The 14560-nt window shown below is 49.5% G+C and overlaps 1 protein-coding gene across 2 annotated transcripts in view; it reads right to left on the reverse strand.

Moving 5' to 3' along the window:
- The window catches only part of TSHZ1 (teashirt zinc finger homeobox 1), a 77904-nt gene that overhangs the window by 5179 nt on the left and 58165 nt on the right, over positions 1–14560 (reverse strand). The window lies entirely within an intron of this gene.

Consider the following 14560-nt stretch of genomic DNA (forward strand, 5'->3'; position numbering starts at 1 on the left):
AAATAACATCTTTAAAAAAAAAAAAAGAAAAAGAAGAAAAAAAGTAGCACCAGCAGCCCCCCAGTGCGGACAAAGCAGATATAACCTGCGCAGGGATGACGGACGGGTGACACGGGGCCACAGCTGGACAAAGCAGCTTTATTCACAAGAGCCAGAAGGTGGAAACAACCCAAACGCCTGTTGATAAATGAATGGATGAACAAAACTATGTGTATACACTCAACAGAACAGCGTGGAGCCTTGGAGAGCAGGGAGACAGGCACCTGCTACAATGTGCATGAACCACAGGGACACTGCACTGAGTGGAAGGAGCCAGGCAGGAAAGGGTGATACTTGGGACCCACACTGAAGGGACCCACACTGGAGGAAGGCAACGTGAGGCAGCGTTTCATGGGGACAGAGTTTCAGCCCCAGGGAGATTAAACCTTCTGGAGACACATGGTGGGGATGGCTGCACGATGGTGGGGATGGCTGCACAACAGTGTGGGTGTCCTTAAAGCCGCTGAACTGTCCGCCTGAAGATGCTTAAAAGGTTCACTCCCACATTATGAAGATTTTACCACAATAAAAACACCCTTTTTAAAATTTTAACAGAGCCTGGAGTATACACAACGACAGCCTCCCTCCAGCCACAAGTGCACAGCAGAGTGATCTCTGGGGTGAAGGCATCACCTCCCGGAGGGAACTACAGGACACTGACAGGTGTCACACGAACAAGGGCTTTGTAGGGCACATGAATCATTGGATGAAACCTGATTTTTTTTTTTTTTTTACTACAGGACATTTGAAATCCTTTAGTATGTGACAGATCTTGTTCATTCCCAAGGGTAGCTAACTGCAGGCACCAGCTCTTAACTTATTTGACCAATATAATTTTATGTATTTTGAATTTTTTTGGACAAAGTAACTAGCCGAACTAGTGTTCTATGCATTCTTTGGGAAATTTGGGGTTAAGACATTTTCCAGGAAGCCCCTTGTAAAATGCACTGAGATGATGCAAGAGGGGTGTCTCATTAAATATGATCACTCATTATCACGTTATCAGAGCCTGATCCTAAGGGAACAAGGCAAAGAGCACACACGTCTTCAGGAATGGTTGATAGGAGAGACGAACATCGTGGCCACCCAGGGGTGGACACCGGGGACAGGAGGACGTGAGGGGGGAGTACTGGCATCTACACATGGAGGGCTTCAGGCTGGGGTGGCGGCGAGCACCCCTGGGCATGCCCGGGGAGCACCACGGGCTCAGACATCGGGTCAGTCCCTCTGGGCTGGAGCCTTCAGCATCCCTGCCCACGCCTCCCCACACCTGCATGCTGGCATCGAGCCATCTGAGCACGAGCGTTCATGTGTTTCACAGCTGAATTCCACACAGAAGGGCAGTCCACTAACAAACCTGGGCATTGCAGTTAGTGCCTCATGCTGCCAGCGTGACAACCCACAGTGCAGGAGGTGTCGCTACAGGCACCGGCACCTGGGTGATACTCCGGACAATCCAAGCTCCCCCACCCCACTGCCCCACTGTGAAATGTAAAGCTTATAAAGTAAAAAAAAAAAAAAAAAAAAAGAGATTGCCAAGTTGAATGTCATCTTCATCTTGTCTATAATTACTAAGGGCTCAGGACAGGACAGTCCTGGGTCCTGGTGGTTTGAAGCTCAGGTCCTCAGCCCAGGCCCCACTCCAGGAGCACTGGGCAGACTCCCACCTGTTAGCAAGCCGGGCCAGGGCCCCGAGGTCCACCTCTGTGGGTTCCAACGGGGACACATGAGGCTAGGAAGCCATCTGGGCAGATTCAGTCCATCTGAAGACACAGGGCCAGGTCCCTGTGTGCTGGCCTGTGCCTGAGCCGCCCTCCAACCCTCCCCCAAACGATGATCCACTGGGATCACCCTCAGAGACCTGGTCTACCGGCTTCTATGAAAGCCCGACTGAGGCCCTAGCAATTAATCAAAACTAATTTCAAGGAAAGGCTTTACCCAAACCAGTATGGCTCAGCCTGGGAGGCCCATCGCTGCAGGTCTGTGTCCTCACTGGATGGAGGCAAGGCTGCCCACCGTCCACACCCGGGCGGCCACTCATCAGTGTGTGCAGAACACATAAGGCACTCCTGTCTCAGCTCCGGAAACCCAGAAATGGGAAATCCCCATCATGCTCCCAGGGTTTGTTGGGCGCCCCCAGCCCCAGCCTAGAGGCGGCATCTCCAGCTCTGCAAAGGCACAGACGTGACTGCGTTGGCATCAGCCTAACCTCTCGGGCGCTCCCTCCCCCAGGCCTGGCAGGATGCAGTGTCATCGGACCCCACTCAGTCCCACGCCATCTGTCTTCTTCCTGAGGTGGCGCCGGGCACACCCAGAAGCTCCTGGGTGCAGCTGAGGGGTGTCACTGATGAGTCCACGGCCCCAAAGCAACAATCACTACCGTGTCGGGAGGAACCGCACACAGCAATCCACAGCCTCATCCATGACGAAGCCCTCCTAAGAGGTATGGGTGGTGAGTGAGCCTTTCTGTCACCTGGATTCCTGTGGCCACAGTTTTCTAGGAGGTGGGGTGTGGGACGGAGGAGTCCCTGACTTGCCTGCCCTCTGGACCTCCCAGGAAGGGACCCCAGCAGGCACGGGGGAAAAGCCCCTCTGCTTCCCCGACCTGGGCTCCACACGCCCACCTTCATGCCCCTAGGGGAGGCCACTTCAAGGTCCCTCCCGCCCCAACCGCGTGGGCTCCCAGGATGGCACGAGCTGACCCTCTGGGCCCCCCTTCTGTTGCTCTTGCCTGTGGCACTGCCATCTCATTCTGGTTGACATTTGCCCGTTCTCCAAGTCCGCCGGTGCAAGCCCAACACCACCCAATCCACGTCCCCCAACAGGCCTGCCGGTCATTGGCCCTCCCAGGGGACGGCACCTGACAGGGGCTCTGTGACATTCCCTGCGTGTTCTTGGAGCCAGGCCTGCGTCTAGCACAGAAGGAGCTCCCATGGGTAGGACACGCATTTGTCATGATGTGAGTGTTCCAGACACTCCCAAGTCCATTATGTGCCAACAAAATGTTCCTCCTGCCCCCTCCCCAAATCACAGCACGCTTTCTCCTGAATTAGGAATCCCCAAACTCGGCTGTTACTAAACCGGCCCAAACAAGAACCACGGGGGTGTCCTTGTTCTCAGCATCCAGACTGCGCCCGGAGCTCAATACCGCAGGCCGCCCGCCACCCACCACCTGCCGCAGCAGCAGCCTTCTTCCTCCGGGCCCCCGGGGCCCCCGCTCTCGCAATCCCAGAGGTAAAACTCCATTAAAGTCATGCCCTGGGAAGGGGGTGCACATCCCCACAAGGGGCCCTCCCCCGGCCACACGTCCAGCCTTGGGTACAACCCAGCCCCACGCAGGACCCCACCCCAACCTTGTGAACAACAGTCATCCTCGAGGGGAGGCTCAGGTGTCACCTCCATCGTGATGCCTCCCTTAATCCCCGCCAGGATCCACCGTCCCCTGAAGACTTAGGAGATGTTTACTTCCCTGTCCCCTGTCAAGCTGGGGGCTTTCAGTGTGCTGACACTGCTGAGGGCCACCCCGCCTGCCACCCCAATGGCCGAGGTCGTTTTATCACCGCATTTTACCCCACAGGCCTCCAAGGCAGCATCACTGAAATGCCTGTTTTGCAGATGAGGAAGCCATGTCCCGGGGAAGCCAACTGGCTTCCCTGAGGTCACACAGGGAAGAGGCACCACCTGCGTCACCTGAGCCCTGGGGCAGGTCCTTCCACCCCGCCACCTTGCGATGCACCTGCTGCCCTTTGTCAGCTGCCCAACACCAGCGAGCATGTCCTGGAGGTGCTCTGAGCACCAGTGACCCACAGATATTCCGTGGGGAGTACATGGACACCTCTCAACACCAGTCATGGGGTACAACCGAGGGGGTCTCAGCAGAAGTAAGAGGAGAGATTTTTAAATGTTGTCACTCTTGGGCTCGATAATTTTACTTCTGGACATAAAGCCAGGAACGTAATATGAAATATTAAAAAACTTTGTGCACCAAGATGTCCTTTCTAATATTATTCCATGCAAAATTTGCCATGCTCTAAGTCTTCTACAATACAATATAATTAAGTGACTTCATAGGTTATTCTGATGGTGGACTATTATTCAAACATGAAAAAGTATCTTTAGTGGCATGGGGACATTCTTTAAGTGAGGAAAGAAAAGACGAAACTGTATACATGGTACACGGGGAAAATTCTGTTAAAAAAATAGTTTTTTTTTTTTTCCTAGATAATAAGTATCTATGGGTTACTTTGAACGATGTGGCCCTTGATCAATATCTCTATCTTCAAAATCTTCTCCAGGGTCTTCAGCTCAACAAACAAGGATGAGCTACCTCATACTGCTCAGCAAACCTGCAGTGAGCACCTAGCAGTGAGGGGGACCTGGGAGCAGGGGGCCTGGAAAGGGCAGGGCTCAGCCCAGGGCAGAAACATGCAGAGGGCTTTGTTAATCGTTATTTCTCAAAAAAATGTGAAGAAGAAAGAAGAAAGAAGAAGAAGAATAGGGGATGCCTGGGAGGCTCAGCAGTCGAGCATCTGCCTTTGGCTCAGGTCATGACCCCAGGGTCCTGGGATCAAGTCCCGTATGGGAGTCCTCACAGGGAGCCCGCTTCTCCCTCTGCCTGTGTCTCTGCTTCTCTCTCTCTCTCTCTCTCTCTCTCTGTCTCTCATGAATAAATAAATACAATCTTTAAAAATAAAAAAATAAAAAATAAATAAAGGGGGGCTAGAACAATGAGGAGTACCGCTATATGTGGGTTCTGGTAAGAGGGTCCCCCAGCGGGTCCCCCGTCCACCCTACCGGGACGAGCGCAGGTGACAGGGCCTCTCCAGTGGCCCTCAGCCCACCAGCTCAACCATCATCACACTGCACCTCTTCAGCCTTCTAGAACGTTCCTGTCCTAGAACCTTGGGTTTACACTTTCACTACAGTCTTCCGGTCTGTCGGCCCTGGCAAGCTGGTCTCCCCCCGCTATCTTGCTCTCTCCCACGCTGTTTCAGCCCACTGACCTACCTGTGACTGAGTTCACATTTCAATGCTCACATGCAAGGGGCCGGAGGAAGCCTGGACCCAGAGAGGCAGCAGGGGGCCGCCTGCCCTGCGCCCACACCGCGATACCCTTCTGCTCCCTCCTAGGACGAGATGGGCAGGTAAAACTAGCTTCTGAAGACAGCATGTCCATGCAAGCAAGTGATCTGCATCCCAGTGGCCCATTCCACCGGCCCACCAGCCGCAGTGCAGTTGGGGTGTTCACGGTCACACGAGGACAGGAGATGGGATGGCCACAGCCAGTAACAGGTGCAAGCGATTCAACTTCCACAGAGACAAAGGTGTTGGGGAGCTCAAAGAATGTCCAGGTTGATACTGTAAGCGAACAAGCCAGCCTCCCTGACCCCTGTGACCTCCATCCCGAGACTCTTCAAGGACTGACTTGGCTCCAAGGCCCCAGCACTAATGACGACAATGAACATAATAAAACTCCTGGAACAGCACCTCCTGTATGCCCACCAACGGCGAGCACCCACCCAGCACTTGCCCCCTAATCTGCCTTCTTCTTCACCTAACTGCTGGGCAGCTGATGGATGGACCTTCCGGAGCCCCCTCCCCAGGGTCAGGGCTGGGCTCTGACCCTCTCTGCCTTGCTTACAGATCTGGCCCTTTCAAAACAATGCTTGAACTCCTTGCAGGCCTCCCCCAGTGGCTCCTGCCTTCCAAATCTGGGCTCAGACCAAGGACACTCACATCCCAGGGTCAGAGCCCTCAGAAGGCTCTAGAACCTACTGAGTTTCAATGTAAGAGTTTGGGCCTGGGGAGGAATGAAGAGACTGGATCCTGTAGGACAGGGCAGTGCTAAAGATGGAAATGCTTACACCATCCCCACCCTGTGGCACCTGAAAGACCAACAGGACACCGGGCTTCAGCAAGACTCAGGCAGGGAAGGGGGCCTTTGCTTTCATCATATCTGTGTTAGAAGTAATGGGAAAACCAACTGTTCAAGACAAGGCCCCCAGAGCCACGTCTGCCCCACATGGCAGGTGCACAGAGTAACGCTGGGCACGGGCAGGGGGGATGGAAGGAAGGGGTGACTCAGGCAGGCTGAACCTGGTGGGGGAGGGTGACCTTTCACCTGCTTATCTCTAGATGGTCCAGGCTAATGAGGCCACTGCTGTGGTTCCCTCTTGAAGAACAGACACCCATCATTTTCATGACATGAGGACAGACATATGGAAGGGACAGCCTGGCAGACTGATGAGACCTGCAGGCAGGAGCTCCAGCCCGGTCACCTATGGACAGTGTGGCCCCCACACACACTCACCCACCTATCGGGGCCTCAGTCTCCCCAGAGTGGATTCATGACAATTACTGGTGTTTTTGAGGCAGGCGGTGGTTCTAGGGAGTGCTCATGGAAATGGCCGTGTCACTATCAAGCCCCAGTCCATGCTTGCCGGTCCCTCTGCCTTCTCCTCAGGCCCTGCAGATGAAAACTGGGCGGCGCACACAGAGGAGCCATCCCCTTAAACTGTCAGAGGGTCCCCTGCCTCCCCTCATGCCTTGCAAGTTTCCTGCTCACCTCTGAGCAATCGGAACAACATATGGAATATTTGTCCCAATGAGAGCCAGCCCATTTCTGGCCTTTAGCGCCGGGTAGATGGTGCACTAAACAACCAGACTTAAAATTCAGAGGAGAGAATCATTTGGGAAGTTAGTTCTTTTACTTCTGCATCACCCAGGCCCCTCTGTGTGGCCTTCGGCAGTTTTCCCTGATTTTACTATACCTTCCACCAGGGAACCAAGCACAGAAGGTGGGTGGGAACTGGCAAGGAGCAGACCCGGGATTCCTGGTTAGCAGCTCCTCCTGAGGCCTGACGCGGGAGGCAGTGGAAATAAATGACAAGAATCAGGCTGGGAAACTTTGTTTATCCAAGCTCTTTTCCTCATTAGCACGCATAATTGAGAGTTGGCTGTGAAGAAGGAAAATGGATATTTAACAGTGACAAACATCAAACACAGGTCTCGTCCCTGCTTGGTTACTGGCTTACAGTAAATACCGAACTTTGCTATCGTATTGCCACCTGGTGAAACTATACAATCATACCAAATTACATGTTTATCTACATCAAACTAGGTTTTAGACCGGCAAATGTGATATCCATGAACAGATGGCCATTATATCAAAATACATTTACTCCAAGGGGCCAATTCACAAAAGGGTCTTACACACACCTAAGTGATAAATGTACAGCTGCAATTCATTGTAGAATCTTGCAAAAACACACTTTCTTCCAAATTTATAATTGATCACTTGTAAAGTTACTTCACCTCTGTTACAAAGAGAGCAGGTGGTTTTGATGAAAGTTAGAATATATTGGGAAATAAAAAATGCAGAGAAAGCAGATATAGGTACAGAGCTCATTCCTTCCTACTCTGAAAAGGACATTAAAATACAAGCAGGATATATGTTAATTCACGAACATAAGTTCTGATTTTTTGCAGGAAGGTTGACACTCTGCCAAGCAAAGCTGAAAGGCCACTTCTGCTCTCGTGTGATAGTAGCAAAAATTTTTCTATCGCTTCGGCAGATTTTAATTGCCTGGTACCAATCACTAATGTACTGGTCTGCTACACCACCTGATTTATACTGGAATCATTTCTTCACTGAAAACCCAACAGAAGCCATGTTTAAGAACAGCAGAGTCTGTAAACAGAATGGCCTATAACTTTTACCCATCCCTAATTTTAATTAGGAATCCACAGGTAACTTCCTTAACTGTAATTTCTTCTTTTCCTCACTGCCCCAGAATTCAGTGTCGAGTTAAATGAAGAAGAAGAGACCCCCTTTTGAGGCTTCTCCCAATGAGCACACCAGGTATTAGCCTTATATGCCCGTTCTAGTAATGCAACCAAACCAGTGAGACAGCACAAATTAAAGCTTAAACCTGATTAAAGAGACTACAAACTTTCACTGATTTTCTGTGATGTCATGAAGAAATAGAGGAAAAGCGTATGAGAACCCCGCAAAATTAGATCTTAAAAATAGAGAAGAGCAAGGAGTCAATAATTCTTCTCCGGACCTGAGAAAACACATGGGGATTTTACGGCCACTGAACAGTAGGTTGGTAGACTGTACAAATGTTCTCTTGTTCCACAAATTAAAAAGCTAGCAATCGCCAACAGGTGCATGCCCAATGCCAAGCATAGGGATGTCACGTTCTCGGTCCCCGCCTCCACACCGAGGAAGGACGGCAGCGCTGTCTGGCAGCCGGACGAGTCTGGGCCTACACACCCAATGTCAGCAAACCGGCCCCAAAACACCGGGTTCCAACCTGGTATCCCTGACCATCGACACCGGAAAGGATGTACATCAGAGAGGGTCAGGTTCATTTCGATGGACAATATTTGGAAATCAGGAGGTGAGACGTATGCCTGAAATATCTCTTCAAATGGGTGACAGTGACACAAGCTCAAGTCCTATTCATTCCCACACCATCCACCCTATGCAAGAGCCATGACAAAGAACCAGTAGCAAACGTCTCCCCATCTGGTTACTCACCCCGCAGCACTGCACGTGGTGCACCCCTGTGGTTCCTCAACCAGGTTTCTTGTCATGAAGTGAACCCCCGCAAACAACCTCCTGGAGCAAGGCCATCGGAACACACAAGTGAGCCAGGATGGAGAAAGGGTTTTATGGCTCTGAACCCCACCCAAGGATCACATCTCCGAAGCATGTCCCCACTTTCAAATCCAGTGTCTAATTCTCAAAATACACAGGATGGACGAGGAGAAATGGGAACTTCAACTTCTGGGGAACAGGTGCAGAGAGACACGTAGACTTGCAGGTGTGGATGATGGGCTGACTCCAACAAGAGTCAGGAGACTTTTTGTCCTTAAGTACATGGGGGCCAGAGAGAAATTGTGCACTAGTGGGACACACCATGAGCTCCAGTATCCCACATAAGGATCTCTACATTGACTGGCAGCTTCATATGAGGTCACACAACCCCCAACTTCCTGGAAACCATGAGTAACGATGGTGCTCAAACCACAGGGACATCCGTGCCACCATGACCAATGTATCAGTCTCTAGTCATAGTAAAGGGGTTTATGTCTATTACTATCAGTAAATTCTCATAATTGCTTTTCTAGATGCCTTTTAAAAAATTTTTACCCAGGCAGAGGCAGAGAGACACTGACTCAAAAACTTCTGAGTTTAGGCAATTATTTGTGATGATCTTTTGTTTTTACTACAAGCTACAACTTTCTAAAAAATCCATATGGGTACGATTGTACCAAAATACAGTATTTGTTTTCTTTCTAGTGATGAAACTGTGAGAATGATATACTTCACAAGGTGAATGAATATAATTTCTTAGCTGAGGAGGTTTTTATGAGAGCAGCTCACTGTTTCACAGAAAACAGAATCAGCTCCACGCCGTTGCGTGTGCTCCACTCACCCCCAACTCGGCGCCGCCAGCCCCCCTCCACCCTCACCACCCCCCTCGTGGAAATCTGATGAATGAGTAAGCTTGGAAATGGTAGCTGTTGTATAAAATCCTCCTTTTACAATGACTTATAGAAATAAATGACATTTCTCCCCATCAAATAAAACAAAGACTCCAAATCATCTTCTGCCACTTTTTTTGTGTCAAAACAGCTTTGCCATCATCCCCCCGCCCTTCTGGAGCCTAGCACACGGTGTGGAGTGTGACACTCGGAGCACACGCAGTGTGTCCTGCTCTCAGCAGGAGAACACGCCTCACAGCCGTACAGTACATCGGAATAAGCACATACCAGCACCCGTGATGCAGGAGGGAAGGGGCTGCCAGCTTCGTGCGTGTGTGTGCATTTGTGAGTGTGTGTGTATGCATGTGTGCATGTGAATGTGTATGGGTGCATGCATGTGTGCATGTGAATGTGGGTGGGTGCATGCATGTGTGCATGTGAATGTGTGTGGGTGTGTGCATGTGTGCATGTGAATGCGTGTGGGTGCGTGCATGTGTGATATGTGTGCACCTGTGCATGTGTGCACGTGAACATGTGCATGTGTGCGCATGCATGCATGACCATGTACATGTGTGTACACACATGCGTGTGTGGACATGTGTGTCTGTGCGTGTGAACATGTGCATGTGTGCGTGTGTGCGTGTGTGCATGTGAGTGTGTGTGTGCATGCATGTACACATGTGCATGTGTGAATGAATAAAAAATGGAAAATACATAGACTTTATCATTCCCAAAATGGGAACAAAACAACCAGATCATATGGCTAGATTTCACTTTTTCAAAAAAAAAAAATTTAAATCTTGTTAATATTTTTTGTCATAAAATGTGCCTTCTGGATGCCAATGTGTCCCTAAAGATGTGCTGTCATCTTAAGCAACATGAAATTCTGTGCATTCTAATGCAAGTGGACATAAGGCAATGTATATGGTCCCTGTTAGAGTTTCATCTGACACCAACAACGTGTGCCCTGCTGCTTTACAATGTAAATATACACATATTGTCTGAAAAAAAATATTTTCATCTCAAATTGTAATTATACAACGAGGCACAAACATCTTATCTTTGGCAAATTAGATAAAAATTATATTTCTCAAATTGCAGCCCAACATTTTTAAAAACATCTTTGTTTCTTTCAAGAAAACAAGATTTACTCTATTCAACAGTCATTTTAAGAATGGTGAGAAGTGACAGCTGTATTTGTTTTTTTAATGGCTAAATGCAGAAAAGTTCCAAATTCCCTCGAGTCTTAATAACACCGGCTCTGAGCAATTAGGTTCCAATCCCCTAGCCTGCGTCTTAATCTCCACCCCAATTACGCACGACAGAAAGGGGTTCTCCTGCACTGCCCTGTTTCCTATCGCGCAGGAGGAATGTGACTGCTCGCTATCCTTGTTTCTCACATAGACGAACAGGAGAGTGGGTGCCTTGCCCGAAGGGCTGAAGCAACAGTGACAGAAAGGCCTTCCCCGGAACAGGACCTTCTTTCTAAAAGTCAGCTTTAAATCTGTGCCTCAAAATCCAGCAGGTTACTGAAAATCCCCATTCACACAAGGTAACAAGCACCCCACCACATCTGGCCCCACCTGAAAACAAAATATAACAAAATATCCTAATATAAAGTGAAAGATGTGTCCTTCCAATAAAAGATGCTCCATTTTGCCCTGACCCCCAATCTAGCTATCTGGAATCACCCAATATTGGCCTTTCCCACAACAGGCTAGCTGACTCAATGTTGCCATGTTCTATACACTTGGATTTTAAGTAACATCGTCTAGTTCGGGGAGGACAGCAATGATCCTGGATAATACAGTGTATGCGTTCAGCATTTTACTATGAAAACATATTGAATAATCCACATCCGCCTACCTGAACTGACAAGGACATTATGGGACACCCGGCATAACTGAGTGTGTCTCTTGCTGGACGCTGTGATATGTTCCCTAGACATAAGGTAACGTTAGAACACAGTGAAAAATGAACCAGTTTCAATTTTTTTTTAAATAGGAAACAGCAACTATTCAAATAAAATGGCTCATCTCCGCATAGGCAACTGAGGATGTAAAGTGACTATTTAGGCAAAGAAAAAAAAATCTCAGAAGCTGACCCTTTATAATTACAGGGAAGTGAGGAAAACATGGGTTCTCCTCCCTGCCTTTGAGCTTTCGAGACCAGGTTCTAGAGGCATTGAGAGACCACCCTTGGGTTTTGCCAGCCGAAGATAGCCCTTGTGGGCCACCCAGCAGAGGGAGAGAAGAGCCCCGCGTGCCCCCTCAGAAGGGACAGCGTGCAGTTAGCAGCGTGTGCATGGGGGCCGCAGTGCCCCCTGCCCGAGTGCTAATCTCCAACGACCCTGGGCCGCCTTCTTCTCGCAGCTGACCTACACGTGTGCACACGTGGGGCAATCTCATTAGGGCTCCACCACCAAAGGCATGGCGATGATTCAATGCAGGCCCCTCCCCGCTCTGTCCTGTTGAGACGATTCCACTGAAATGTTCATTTTCATCCCTGCTGGCAACATCGGAATGGAAGTATTTAACCTGTTTCCATTACTTATACAAATTGCCATGATGGGGCAGGACCGATGTTAGAATCACGCCACAGAACTGACTTTCATACATTCTTTACAGTCAGTGTGAGGAGATGAACGGGGCTAGATCATCTCATCCAGGCCCAATAATGTTCGGTTACCAGATTCATTAACTTTGCACATCAGCATTGCACTTGCTTTCTTCATGAAAATTCCCAGGCTAGTTGGGCTCATTTAATTTGGAAAAGGCAAACCTTTGTCAGGGATGATGTTTTGATCAGGTGCACTCAGAGTGGGGAGGGGTACAGGAGAGGGAGGAGATGGGGAGAAACAGGATGGGGAGAGGAAACAACCTTGTCGAAAATGTTACCTTTCCAACGTGAATGATGAAAGAGAAGTCAGTTAAAGACGCTGGTACTCAAAGATGGCTGTCACTTCACATAGACAGTGGCACAACTCACCTAGACAGGTGACACTTTGGTGGAGCAAAATCCTGCTGCATTATTGAGCACACCAGGGATGGGGCGCAGGCACACTGCAGGCCCGGGATGCCTGGGGCACCCGGAGAAGTGAATTCGGCAGGTGCATGGATTTCACTCTTCATTTGCATCCTTAAGCGGAGCTGGAGATTGCATCCTTAAGCGGAGCTGGAGACACAGTCTCCTGGCTAAAAAGACGGAAGAGGCTCTGGAGTCCCCATCTAGGTATGAGCCTGGCGCATCCTTTGCATTGTTTCTCCCTGAGATCCGAAGCAGAGGCTGGAAGGATGCCCCACATAATTGGGGGGGGAGGGGATGGGACTCAGGGCCCTTAAACTAGTTATTACTTTTCCCTTTCAGAAATTGGACAAAAGCAGCAATTGCTACTCAGTCTAAGGCCATTTGCTCTCTGGTCTCTTGTGAAGGCCAAGTGTAGCGTCTTGAGTCTACTCAGTGGCCCCATCCCTAGGTGCCGTGGCTGCAGGTAGGATTCCTGGAGAATGTGCAAGTTTTGACAATTTCTAGGCAAAGGTTTTAAAATAAAAGATTCATTGGTGGAGCATAAAAGACAAAACAAATTCTCTTCCAACTGTTCCCACAGGAACAGCCTTTCTCACTAAGAGCAGCTAAAGGAAACTCAACTCCCAACTTCATCATTGCCGGGTTTCTCTCTCCCTCTCTGTCTCCATTGGTTCTGGGGACAAAACCACTTGGAAAGAAATGCTGCGCACGTTAAAATCATTAAGCCAAGAAAAGGGAACGACAATATTCAGAGGGAGAAAGAAAGCACATCACATCTTAACAACCCTACGGGAGGGGATTAGACAGCAGAAATTAGCAATGCCAAAAAAAAGGTGTTGACCGCCACCAGTGCTCAAACACCCACGATGGTAGCCTGAAAAGAAAAAGGTACGCTCACGTGAACATGTTCTCTGCAGAAGGGGTGAGAGCCCACCGTGATCACCAGAAGCATTTTTCTATGAAAACACTGAAATCTGGTCCCAAACAGGAATAAAATGTATTCTGAGAGGATGATCCACCTAGATTGAGAGGATGACTTTTTTCAGCACGCTAGAAATGCATTTATTTGGGAGGATTCATAATATACTCTGATTTTGAAAGAAATAACTTGCTCGTTCTTGGGTAAACATTACAAACCCAGGGAATATCTGCTCAACCAGCAATATGCTTTGGATTAAAATATTCTTGACTAATAACAGGTAGTATTTGTTGAACCCTTTCTCCAGACCAGACACTATCTTAAGTGCTCTGCATTTATTAACTGTGTTAGGCTCTCTAGGAAAGTAAGTAGAAAGCCCACTATTATGATCCACTTGCGCGTGGGGACACTGAGGCACAGGGGTTCCATGAGCTGCCCCAGAGTGCATAGGCAGCAGGCTACGGGCAGCTGGTGTCAGGGCGAGGCTCCGACACGCGCCCATCCTACCGCACACGGAACCGTTTCTATCGGGAACTGTAAGTGGCATGAGTTTAAAATGAATCCTGTCTTCAGAATATGCTGTTTGTAAAATCAGATCTTTATCTACATGAAGGTCAGCAAAACGGCTCCTGGGCAGCTCTGCCTGGAAGTTGTGTTCATCTGCATCAGCCATGACAGGCTAAGGGCACAGCCGTCCCGGGGCCTGCCACCCGCGGGACGGCCGCAGAGCCCCACCGGGACCCGTCTCCAGCTGACCCAGGCTCATCACAGAGGCAGGAAGCAGCACGGGCAGCCAGGGGCTGGGGAGAGGGGAGAGCCGGGAGGCTTAGTGTTCGCTGGGGAATGGTTTCAGTTTGAGAAGGTGCAAACATTCTGGAGATGGATGGTTGAGGTGGTTGCACAACAGTGTAGACACCACTGAACAAAGGTGGTAAGTCACACGCTGTGTGCATTTTACCATTATCAAAAAAGGGGGAGAATAAAAAAAAAAATCTGTTTCCAACCACGCCCACCCAGGCTCCTTCCAGCAAGTGTCCTCCCCGCCCACCCCAGGGCCTCCCTACACTGCAGAATGGGTTC

This window comes from Canis lupus, chromosome 1 (genome assembly GCF_011100685.1).
Source record: "Canis lupus familiaris isolate Mischka breed German Shepherd chromosome 1, alternate assembly UU_Cfam_GSD_1.0, whole genome shotgun sequence".
Lineage (NCBI taxonomy): Eukaryota > Metazoa > Chordata > Mammalia > Carnivora > Canidae > Canis > Canis lupus.